Consider the following 13,407-nt stretch of genomic DNA (forward strand, 5'->3'; position numbering starts at 1 on the left):
CTCCGACCATTCCTGTGTTTTCTTTGAGAGCTCTACCGTCCATACAACTGTTAAGAAAGAGGTAACCACTAGACGTCACTTAACTGAAAATGCACAAGAAATGTTTGCTCAGATTTGTTTCTCCCTCAACTGCCCTTGCTATCTTCTCAGTAAATGAGCGAGTTGATCATTTTAATTCTAAAATAACAAATGTCATGGATACCATTGCTCCCATTAAAATAAAGGAAGTATCTGGCAAGAAAATATTTCCATGGAGAAAAGTCATGACTGTGAGAACCGCAAAAACTGAGTGCAGAAAAGCTGAACGCAGGTGGAGAAAAACAAATCTCCAGGTTCACTTGGAAATATATAAAGAGAAACTCGGTTTCTATAATCAGGAAATAAAAAAGGCACGACAATCGTTATTCTCTGACATCATTACCAAAAATAAAAACAACTCACGTGCCTTGTTTGCTACGGTCAACAGACCAACAAACCCCCCAGTGTCGATACCCTCAGAATTTCTATCCACCAGGGCCTGCAATGATTTTGCCTCCTTCTTCACTGACAAAATCATGTAAATTAGACAGGCAGTCAGTGCCTCTGTATCAGGTACAGCAAATGTGTTGTCCCTATGTTCACCTAAAGCCAATTCAGACACCATGTCACAATTCCGTCTGATAAATGCTAAAGACCTGGAAGACATTATCCAACATCTGAAATCCTCCTCCTGTAATCTCGATATCATCCCGACAGTATGTTTTTCAAAACAGTTTTTCATTGCTTGGCCTCAGATATACTATCAATCAATCAATCAATCAATGTTTATTTAAGCCCAATATCACAAATGTTACATTTGTCTCAGTGGTCTTCACAGTGTGTACAGAATATCAGTATGACAATACGACACCCTCTGTCCTTAGACCCTCACATCGTACAAGGAAAAACTTCCGGAGAAAACCCAGTTTAAAGGGAAAAATGGGAGAAACCTCAGGGAGAGCAACAGAGGAGGGATCCCTCTCCCAGGACGGACAGACGTGCAATAGATGCCGTGTGTAAATTGAAAAGGTAATACATTTGCAACATAGGTAGTCCAAATGTTTGGAAATGCATATGTGTATAATAGGAAGATGAATCCACGAGGATATCCATCCAGGACCGATGATCCAGGACACAGGACCGCAGGATCATCCATGACTCCGGATCCCGGCGTATAGAGACACCAAAAAGAAAGACATTTGGGGAAGCTGGGTTAATCAGAACATGAGAGTACACAGGTACAGACAGAGAGAAGGAAGATGTCCCCCGACAAACTAAGCCTATATCAGCAAAACTAGGGGCTGAATCTAATCAGCCCTAACTATAAGCTTTATCAAAAAGGAAGGTCTTAAGCGCACTCTTAAAAACGGATAGGGTGACTGCCGCCCGAACACAAACTGGAAGCTGATTCCACAAATGTGGAGCTTGATAAGAAAAGGCTCTGGCTCCCATTGTACTTTTGAACAACCAACAACTAGGGGTGGGCGATATTGAAAAATATGTTATCACGATATTTTCAAGCAGTATCACGATAGACGATATATATCACGATATTTTTTCATGTCGGTTATTATGGTTATTTTTCAAGTTACTTAACAGTACAAGCACCTACAAGGTAACAGAAACTAAAACAAAAAGGAGTAACAGACCAAAATAGCATTTCAAGCTGGTTTTATTTCAGAAATGAATCCCTGAATGAACAAGTGAGCAGTGAACATCAATAAACATAACTAAGTAAAACATAAAACATCAATGAGGAAAAGTCAGTGCCAAACAATTAAAATGTAAACTTTAGAGTAGACTTGAAGTGCAATAAAATACTTTAGCATAACTGAAGGGAAAAACTATATAAATACCTTATTGATAAAATAAAATATAAGCCAACAGAATCAAACAAGACAATAAATAAAGTGCAATACTGTCTGAATCCTGACTAGACAGCTTTAGAGCATGTCTTCACATTGTATAGTTTTCTTTTTTTTAAACTTGTTTTACTTTTATTTTCTTGTTGACAGAACACAATCACAGATTTTTTGCCAGGAAAATCAGTTTGTCAACATTCTCTGGCTTGAGAGTTGCCCTTTGACATGTGACAATATTGCCACCAGTGCTGAACACTCTCTCCGAGGGAGCACTAGTTGCCGGAATGCAGAGATACTTTATAGCTAATTGGCTAACCCTTGGAAAGTTTCCATCATGGTTTTGCCACCATTCCAGAGGATCCATTTTACTGTCTGCATTTGGTACGGACAGGTAGGACTTCAATTCTGCATCTATTGCTTCTTTTAGGGATGGAGAAGCAGATGTGCCAGCTGCAGTTACAGAGGTCTTCAAAAAGCTGGCCAGTGTTTTCTTAGCTTTCTTTTTGTGGGGGCCCTGGTTTGCTTCTGCCTCAAGACTCTGTGATGTGGAGGTAGATGAAGATGCTGCGGGACACTGTGCTTGTACAGTGACAGTCAGCAAGGACTTAAGCTCAGACACAGCTCTGGCTTGTATCTTCTCTAAGTTGTCACTGTCAATGTACTTTCTTTTGAACCTTGGATCAACCAGTGAAGCCATATCCAGCAGTTCATCAGTTTTGGGATCCTTGTATTTGTCAGTGAGGAAGTTGAGAATGGTCATCTTCATTTCTCCTGAGAGGTCAGTGTCGTCATCATCCGCTTTTAAGAGGTGTTCTTTGAACAGGTGAAGCACTGGCTTTACGTAAGACACACTCACATAGTCCTCACCTAAAAAGAAAAGAAAAAAAGAGGACAAATAGTAATTATGTTTGTATATTGAGTTTTATTGATTGTATTGCCACTTTTCTAATTAAAAAATATATAAATAATAAAACATTTAAATAAACTCACCTGAGAGTGCATCTGTGAAGTCCCGTAGTGGACCCAAGGGCCTTCACTACAGACTCCATCACATCCTTTTCGTTGTATCCAGGGACCAAACACCTTGTCTTCTTGTCTGCCTTAAGGATCTCAGAAATGGCCTTTTCCTGTTCCAACACTCTCTCAATCATGGCGAGTTTAGAGCCCCATCGAGTTGGTGAGTCGGTGATGAGTTTGTGCGGAGGAAGCTTCATCTCTGTTTGAAGCCTAGCCAACTCCCTCTTTTTCTTCCAGCTGAAGGAGAATGCACTGACCATTTTCTTCAAGATGGACACTGTGTGATCAACACGAGGGTCTTTGGCACTTTTTTCTAAGAAATAGAAGATTTATTAATCTGGTTTAACCTCCTCTGCCAACTATTTTGCATAACAATGCAAAGTAGTTATTATCACTACTAAATATATATATTTTTTAAATTGGACTTAATTGGTTAATCACACAATACATTTTGATTCACATTTTCGTTAAACTATTTATATTTTTAATTCTACTATTTTTTTTCTTGTTTTGTAGATATGGATTTTTATATATTTTATTGAAATGTAACACACACACACACACACACACAAAATGAAGAAACGTATCATTTGTAGTCATATATTAATATAATACTTGTTTCACTCACCGATGGCCAGGTGAAGTCTGTGACCAAAGCACTGCAGGTGAGTCCAGGCGTTAAGATCCAAAGCTTTAACCATGTTGGCTCCACTGTCTGTGGTCATGCAGATCATGTTTTCCTCTTTCAGTCCCCAGCCTTGAAATAAGTCCCTTAGGCCATGTGCGATTAGTTCCCCTGTATGGTCTACCGGGAAGTATATCGTTTGGAGACATGCACTTTGCAGCTTCCACTTGTGAATGAAATGAATGGTCAGACTCATATACGGTTCTGACGTGCGGCTAGACCATAAATCACTGGTTGTAGCAATAAACTGGACATTTTGAATTTCCTGTTGTACCTTCTCTCGGCATTCAGTGTACATTTGTGGAATGGCCTTCGTAGAAAAATATTTTCGACTGGGCACCTGGTACCGTGGGTCAACTGTTTTCATCAGCCTCACGAAACCTTTGTTTTCCACGCTCTGTATTGTCGAAAGGATGAGAAGCTGCTCAAAGCATGGGTTATTTCCATGAAACGGTCCGATGCAGTGAACACTTTACAAATGACGATTATGTCCACAAAATGAGGTTTGATGAGTCTGGATGCCTGGTTCAATACAAAACATCGGATTTGAAGCCAGGATCTGTTCCCACAATATTCGATTTTTCATCGTATGCAGTCGGGAACCCCGACCGTCCCAGCACATCGGCCGCGCAAGACAATGACACCAGTGTCAACAAACGTGAAGTTCGAGCCACCAAACGAGCTGCTTCAGCTGCCGAGAGAGAGGTAAATATTGCAGCACTACCAGATTACTAGCTCACACATGTATTTACTGACACAGTGTGACCTTATTAATTTATCAGGGGAATTGCAAGTATTAAACAAAATAAAATTAGACAACCCCAGTATCCCAGCCTGTTATTATGGGCTGCGTTTAACGTTTGTCACTAGATATATCTGCCTATATTCATTTACCGGAGCACAACTGTTGATTGTGCTTAAAAACAACGCATCAGTTCTGTTTCCCTCTCTCTCTTCCACTGGTACATGTGGTAGCCTGGTAGGAGTATACTTCATAAAAATGACTGCCCATCCTTAGCCCTGCTTGAGTATTTTCTGAACATGTGCTTAATAATAACACAATACTTTATAAATAATATATTTTGCTCTGAGTAATAACAGTTTGAGAGTTTGCTAAAATAGTCTTCAAAAACAAATATTTTCCTATTTTTTTTCCAACGGCCGAAATACACATAGGTCTACATCAGGGGTAGCCAACACGGTGCCCGCGGGCACTTAGTCGCCCGCAGGGGCAACGTGAGTCGCCCGCCGGGCATGTTCTAAAAATAGCTCGCCAAGCAAATCCAAAATGTATAAAATACACAAAACAAAAAAGGAAATGTAATTAAAAGAATCTACCCTATGCATAAACGAAACCTAAATCATAGCGAACTCTATCTACTTACTACAACTCTATAACACCCCTCCCCCACCCCCACAATGAATATCGACCAATCACGTTTTTGCTTGATTTGCGGGACCAGCGTTGCAGTCGGGAAGAAAACCAATTTGTCACCTCCCCGCTGATTTTCCTTCTGGCAGAATCTACACTACACATCAGCCCCATTGAACACAGCCTATCATGCGAGCCTATACAACACATGAAGGGCAGAGTTTTACTCTGTGTGTTGTAACTTATATATTTATTGCACTTGACGCACACACACGCATGGCGTAATTTCCACTGGGGACATGTCCCCCGCACTTTCGAAATCACCTTTGTGTCCCCACTTTACAAATATGTTTATTATTATTTTTTAACGCAATCCGTCATCGCCACGGAGGAGCACACAGCCTTTGTGAGCGAGCGAGACAGAGCGAGCTAGGGAGGGAGGGAGAGAGAGAGAGAGAGAGAGACGGAGAGAGAGACGGAGAGAAAGAGAGCTAGGGAGAGCACACCTTTATCTATTTAATATAGATCAAGTAAGAAATAATTCCAATGTGTACTATAGGACAGTAAAAAAAACAGTTTAAAAGGGGAGTGGTTAGTAAAATATGCATAAAGAAAAAGAAAGAATGCTAATAGGTAACATAAGATAAGAATAAACAAGTTTAAATGATTTGTTATTGGTTGTGATCATATTCTAAAGATGTATGGATTATTGAAAATACAGCTCCCTTTCATGTGAGTGTTGAGAGCTGTATCCATCAATTCATGTTGTGCTCCTATTTGGGGGGTGGATCTCACCTCCTCCTAGAGGAGGTGAGATCCACCCCCAAATAAAGCAGGTTAAATTAATTAAATTGCAAACATTTTCTTTTAGTAAACACTGCAAACGGGTCCCACAGACCCAAACAGCACACAAAGGTTAAAGGTCAGCATATAATAATGTTAAAATGTGCTAAATATATACACTGCAAAAAACAAAGAAAAAGAGGAGTAAAAGTAACCCTCGACTTGTTTTATTTTTTGAAAGTAGCCCTCACCCTAAAAAAGGTTGGTGACCCCTGGTCTACATAATTATAGGGCATCTCCATGGAGCTCAGGCTGATTGTTTGCTCTCTGATGGGCTGTGGTGGCTCGATCACGTTCTTTTAATTCTTAGGTTTCTATGAACAGTTTCTTTATTTTACCATTATGGAATAATCACATTGGTAAATAGTGGCGATGGGGTTTTTCCGGCCAACTTATCATAGTCATGATTTTGAATATTTCTAGTTCACCTTAACCTGTAACATATTGATATTGTTTTGTTTCAGGTCAAACGAGCTGTCCATACTGCTGCAGGATTGTTGTCCTGTCAGACAGAAGATACATCCTGCATAGGTGCTGATGATGCAAGTGATGATTCCCAGGTACTGGAGGCACACACAACTAAACGTGGGCAGTCAGTGACTGTGGCCACACAGACGGAACCACTGGAACCATGCCCGTGTAAAACTGTGACTTTGGTGAGTGTGCAGACTGGGACCGATGACATCAACAACAGTCAGTTGCTCAGTCATGATCATCCATATTGCGTCAGCAGGGACATTGCAGGTGGATCCGCCACACTGGCACCTGCAGATGCAATGGCCATGCATCACCGAGTCCAACACCTGATGTGTCAATGCCTGAAGAAGATGCTTCCAGCTCTGGGGAGAGCATTCCAGGGACTGAGCCTTCTTCGTCGGACTACAGCCCTACTGAAGTTGAAATTCTACAGAATGACAGTGAAGACAGCGAGGATGATGGAGAACATTCAGTGGATGGCGGAGAAGATCCAGTGTCAGACAAAAAATATCTGGTATCCCATGCACAACTGATGAAGCTGTTTTGTGTATGCAACTTTGCCGGATGCGGAAAATGTGTGATCAGCAGGCCGTACTGTTCAGCCAAAGGCTTTGGACTGACAGTGAAAACTGACTGCATAGATGGCCATGAGTTTGTGTGGACTTCTCAACCCCTCTTAAATGGCACAATGACCTGCAACCTGTTAGTGCCAGCCACGATTTTCCTGACTGGAAATGCTTATGGCCCATTTTCTGAGATATGCCAGTGTCTGGGCCTGGAATCACTCTCGACAAGACACTGCTATAACATCCAGAGAGTGTATGTGCTGCCGGAAGTTACCAGTGTCTGGAACTTGCACAATGAGGCAGTGATGGCAGCAACTGGCGATCAGGTTGTCAGTCACTGTGTCAGGCGATGGGCGATGTGACAGCCCTGGTCATTGTGCTACGTTTGGAACGTACACCATGCTTGATATCAACTCAAGGCTCATCATTGACCAGCACAGAGTGAAGGTGACAGAGGTCAAACATAGATACTGGTTGGAGCCTGTTGGACTTGAAAGATGTATTTCCAAACTACAGGTATTCTATTGTTAGTTTGTTTATTTCACAGGTCAATAGTACATGTAGTATTGCTACAATATATTGTATAATCTTTTGTCTAATTTTAAATAACGATTGTCAATTTGGAATAGAAAGGTTGTGATGTCTAGCTGTCTGCCTGTGCCATTGTATGTATGGGATCTCTGCTGATAGCCAAAGATATATAATGTATGTACATTTGTTACATGATATGCTAGAGAGGTCATGATTTCGGACAAACAGTGTCACATTAAAATATAAGTGTTTTAGCACACCACGTGACGCATCTGAACGAATCACGTTGTCAGAAATTGACACCAGCCAATAAGATTTCGTTTCTTGGTTTAAGACCCCTTTGTGCTTTCACAATTGGTTGCTGATACAAAGGAAATGACCATATTTGGATCCGATGAGATTGTGCAGGAGAGACACAGCTTTCCAGCGATACCTCTGTTGACATGGTGCACACAGCGGTCGCGGTACTTTATGTTACGTTAGAATGCTAACTTTTGGTGAATTTAGGAGAAATCTACAGACGCAAATAGACAAACTATAGTAAAATACACACTTAAATGTGTATTTTGTAAGTTTTCCTTCCAAAATCTTGAAAGAAAACATGTTATAGAATCAAAATAGCACAACATCTCAAAATTGACCAGTACTTGAAAAACGATGTTTTTCAAGTACATGCCCCCGGACCCCCTAGAGGAGGTTAGGTCCACTCCCTACTTAAATCATGTTCACATGGATAGGAAACTAAATACAGTTGCACACATCTTGTGTCCATATATTTCTGTTTTGGTGGTCATGCCACAACCGTGCACGTGCATGCATGAGTCATAGTGAGTGTCTGCATTTGGGGGGGGGGGTGGGGAGCCAGCTAAAATCTTGCCTAGGAAAGCAAATTGGTCAGGGCCGGCCCTGGTTAACATTGTGAAATAGTAAAAATTGGTTCAAAACTGGGGAAATTCACTAACAGGCTCAGTAACGTCAGAACATTGAATGCATTAGACTTGGTGGAGGTGTATGGTTGTTGTGCTCCCTAATCCGGAGTCGAGGCTGATCCTCTTGCTGTAGTCCTGTGTCTTGGATCCTCTATCCTGAGTTCTGGATTAAGTCGTGGACTTGGGGTCGTGGCTGAACCTGCCTCTGCGGTCCTGCCTTGGGTCTCGTCATGCTGCTTCCCTGATGGCTTCCACAGGATTGTAGCTGACATCCTCGTGGATTCATCTTCTTATTACAGACACATGCATTTCCTAACATTCGGTCTATACGCTGTAAAATGTATTATCTCTTGGATTTACACACAGCATCTATTGCACGTCTGTCCGTCCTGGGAGAGGGATCCCTCCTCTGTTGCTCTCCCTGAGGTTTCTCCCATTGTTTCCCCTTAAACTGTGGGTTTTTCTCTGGAAGTTTTTCCTTGTACGATGTGAGGGTCTAAGGACAGAGGGTGTCGTTTTTCTCATACTGATATTCTGAACAATCTGTGCTGTTGTATTTGCTGTAAAGTGTCTCTACTGTAGGCTATTTTTATTATATGTACAGCACTTTGGCTCGACCAAAAATCGTTTATAAATGTGCTATATAAATAAAACTTCATTTGCTCTCTCTTTTGTCAAATGTTACTTTTCGTAATTGAATAATTTGTCTTTTTTGGGGTAATTTGGAGTTCTGTAATGAAACGATAATACCCAAAAGCTACACACCTCTACCTCATTTGAATACGCTCTCCCAGACTCCATGCTCTAAATCACAGTCAGAGCAAGAATGTGAACCGAAACAGCATTTAAAGTACCTGGATGCTCCCCAAAGCATATATGTTGGCGGAATGTGTATCCACTCCAGTTTGTTCCCTTTAACAAATATTCAAATAGCAATGGTATACATGGAAGTAAAGCCTTGTGTCCTTGACTACTACACCATCTGCATAGCCTGTACTTATCTGATAAAACAGGAGGTGTTTCCTCATCTCCCGCAGTCACCTTCAGGAAAGAGGCTCATATAGGTGTGTGTGTGTGTGTGTGTGTGTGTGTGTGTGTGTGTGTGTGTGTGTGTGTGTGTGTGTGTGTGTGTGTGTGTGTGTGTGTGTGTGTGTGTGTGTGTGTGTGTGTGTGTGTGTGTGTGTGTGTGTGTGTGTGTGTGTGTGTGTGTGTGTGTGTGTGTGTGTGTGTGTGTGTGTGTATTCAGGGCAGGAAACTAATAAGCACTACTTTGTCCGTGTGTGTTCTTGTCCTAGTTTAGTAGAAAGACACCTAAAAACGGAGGGAGTAACAAAGGAGACGGTGAGAGAATCTGAAACATCATTATAACCTGCCACTGTACTTTGGGGAACAGGTAGTCTCTGGAGCAATGTGTTCTCTCACACACACACATGCATTCTTCTCTTGCATACTGTCTTCATACATACATTGTCTTCAGACATGCATATATTATTTATAATATTAAATGTAAACATTGAATGAATGTGCATGAGAGCAAAATGTATAAATATGAGCATTAAAATATATGAATATGAAAACAAAATGCATGAATGTGTGATTGACAATATATGAATGTGTCCATTGAAATATGATAATATGAGAGCAAAATGTATGTATGTAAAAGTGAAAATGTATGTATGTATAAGGAGAATATATGTGTGTAAAAGTGAGAATATATGTATGTAAAAGGAGAATGTATGTGCGTGAGAGGACCAGTAAGAATTACGGCCTGTACGGACCCTCATAACGTTCCATAGGCTCTACTTACATCATGAAGGGTGTACTGAAGCTAGCTAACTAGCTTACATCTTTTGTAAATCATAATGTTAGCTTTAGCCTACATTTTTTCATAGACATATTTTACAGTCTAGAGCAGGGGTGGGGAACCTTTTCCCTCTCAAGGGCCATTTACATTTTTTCAATATCCTCCGAGGGCCGTATAAATGGTTGACCTCTGCTTAAAAATACTAAAATCACAGCCCATTCATTTGGCCTTTCTTTCATGCTGTGCAAAGAAAAAGCAACCTCTTAATCCAGATATCTTACCATGACTCGCGCATGCATGCACGTGCATGGTTGTGGCATGACCACCAAAACAGAAAGATATTGACACAAGATGTGTGCAAATGTATTTAGTTTCCTATCCATGTGAACATGATTTACGTGTGTGTGTGGGGGGGGGGGGACCTAACCTCCTCTAGGGGGGTCCGGGGGGCATGCTCCCCAGGAAGATTATTTTTTTTAAATGTTAAAGTTGACTGCATCAATCTGGTGCACTTTGAGAGCAACATTAAGAGATCTATGGATACATCTCTCAACACCCAGATGAAACAGAGCTGTAAGCAGATTTCTTTTTCTTTCTGGATATTTTACAAATCTCTCCCGTTTCAAACTGTATTCTTCTTTATTAATAACAACTTTTTGTTACCATCATATAGTATTTGATACCGGTTTACTTTATTCTCTTATTTTTTTATAACTATAATGATCATATAAAGATGTGCCTTTACCTCACTGGTTGTAGAAAAAGCTTCTTATATTCGTTAGCATAGCTAGCTAACCAGATGCTAATAACAACAAAGTTATTGACTGTATGATCACTCAGTAATGACATATGAACAGATCGTCACTGGCTTTACAACTAAAGACACAGCCACGCAAAAACTGCGCCAAGTGTACGGCTCCTTATGGGTACTGCATGTGTGAGGTCCCGCCTTTATATATACAGTCTATGGGTCCCGCCCAGGAGCGGCGTGCTGGTGCTCTCCGTCAGACGAGACCATAGAGACGAGACATATATCACGTGATGACACGTTAGGCTCGTGTTGTGTTCAAGGACCCTAACCTTGGCCAGGAAAAACAGGCACTCGCTTATTTAATTATTTTGCGGTCTAGATTTCTTAATTTTTTATCTTTTTTGCGTGTGTTACCTCGAGGGCCGTATCAAATTGTCTCGCGGGCCGCATACCACCCGGGGGCCGGAGGTTCCCCACCCCTGGTCTAGAGGCTAGCTAGTCCCATCATAATTATCTCTTACATTATAAACCTTACTTATAAGTGTGTGCACATTATTTTTAATATACATATCGATATGAACTATTTTTTTCATGCACATCAATTTACCCGTTCGTTGTCAATACACATTTTGATTGCGTACAATCATCAATGATGATATGAGTACAACAACAGAGTTATGTTGTACTCCTCCCAATTTGCAGCTTTCTCCTTCTCTTTTCGAACAGGAGAGCTGTTTTCATTTACCATTTAGTTCAGGTCCTTCCTCTTCAATCTACAGATTTTTCACATTACATTTATTCCAGCTGATCCATTATCGGTAACCCGCCAACCTTGGTTTCCCACCAACATGAGTCACTTGTATTTGAACACAGAGAGTTACAATTGTAGAATCCCTTTTGTTATTGTCTCTGTGGTAACCAATTCCAGGAAAGCATCTATTGAAAGGGTTCTTGATCCCACCTGATAGCACAATGGGAAATGTAAGACAAACCTATGTTAGAGGATTCATGATGTTGGAACATGTGCTAACAACATTCCGTAGGCTGTTATTATTCTGGTTGCCTAGTAACTGGATCGAACACATCATGATGGTTGTAATCACACTATATCCGTGCGTTTATAAATAGTTACTACTCGCACCGGAGTGCAGCCAAGCACAGACCGGAATGTTCGTACATTTGGAGTGCATTGGAATTGACCATTTGGTGATTCAGGTCAGCTATACTCTCAGAAAAGATCAGAGCATTATGTGCAGTGAGTGGGTGACAGTTAAGCTTGCTAACTAGCTTATATTTCCTCTAAATCCTAATATGAGCTTTAATTTCTACAAATTCAAAATGATTTGTATAGGCATATCGTGATACTATTTAGTTTCATCGTAGAAAAACATTCCAAAAGCCATCGAAAGAAACGTTGTAAACGATTGAAATCCTGGTGCAGCCTGTTTCCGTAAAGTACATTAGACAAAAACTCCAAATATCCGGTCTGATTCCTAGCTAATGCCGTTCACTTGACAAAATATTAGCAATTGATCTTACATTGCCCATGATGAGAGGGGATGCATATGAAGAGGAACATTTTCTTTCATGCACATAAACCCGTTTGTTGATTCATGTAGAAAAAGAACACTCTGTTTCTTGGAACAGAGCTTTCATTTTAGTGTCAGATTGGATAAAGGAACACACCCTATGAAGCATTTATAAAACACACATTTCAAATGCAATACTCAGAATATTTTCCGCAATGGAACAATACCCTACAGAATCGCCAATCAAGTGAGAATGCCCTTTTATAATAAATCTGACTGACTTGTCATTAATACATCTGAAACGCACAATGATGTGTTATGATATATTTTTAGATGTCTTACAAGACAAAATAAGTGTAATTAAGTACTTTAAGAAAAAGAACAGAGAGATCCAAAAGTAAAACACGCATAAGCATCAGTTTGTTGTTGATGCTTTCTGGCATGCAATGGGCTTTTACGGAAGGTGTCACCGTTGAAGAAGCAGCCTTTGAGTGATCTGACACATAGACACATGCACACAATCAGCTCACACATTTTCCTCACACACAATATCACACCATCCAAATTTAGACCCTCTCCCCTTCTCTCTCGGGATTCCTGTTGCCTGTGCCGTGATGAATTTATCATCGTCCCATTTTTGGTGGAATACATGGCAGTTCCCACATGCTATACGGCTCTGCCCTATCACTTTCAGTTAGATGAACATGGGGTTAGGGTAGGACTGGTGGTGAATTTAAATGTGGTGCGTGAGATTGAGAAGGGAGAGAGAGAGAGATAAAGGAAGGGGAGGATGCATGAGGAATTAGGGAGAGAGGGTGAGTGGGTGGTGGAAAAAGATACAAGGGAAGAGGAGAGAGATGAAGAGGAAGGGCAGGGAAATGCTATCTGTATCTGACTGATCAGTTTCACTTAAGTTAAACGGGACCCTTGGTGAATAGGGTTTCTTTGTTTTGCAGAGCACTGGATAGAGGAAAGGTGGGAAAGACTGAGGAGAAAGAAAGAAAAATAAACAAAAGACAGAAA

This window comes from Pseudochaenichthys georgianus, chromosome 22 (assembly GCF_902827115.2).
Source record: "Pseudochaenichthys georgianus chromosome 22, fPseGeo1.2, whole genome shotgun sequence".
NCBI classification, from domain to species: domain Eukaryota; kingdom Metazoa; phylum Chordata; class Actinopteri; order Perciformes; family Channichthyidae; genus Pseudochaenichthys; species Pseudochaenichthys georgianus.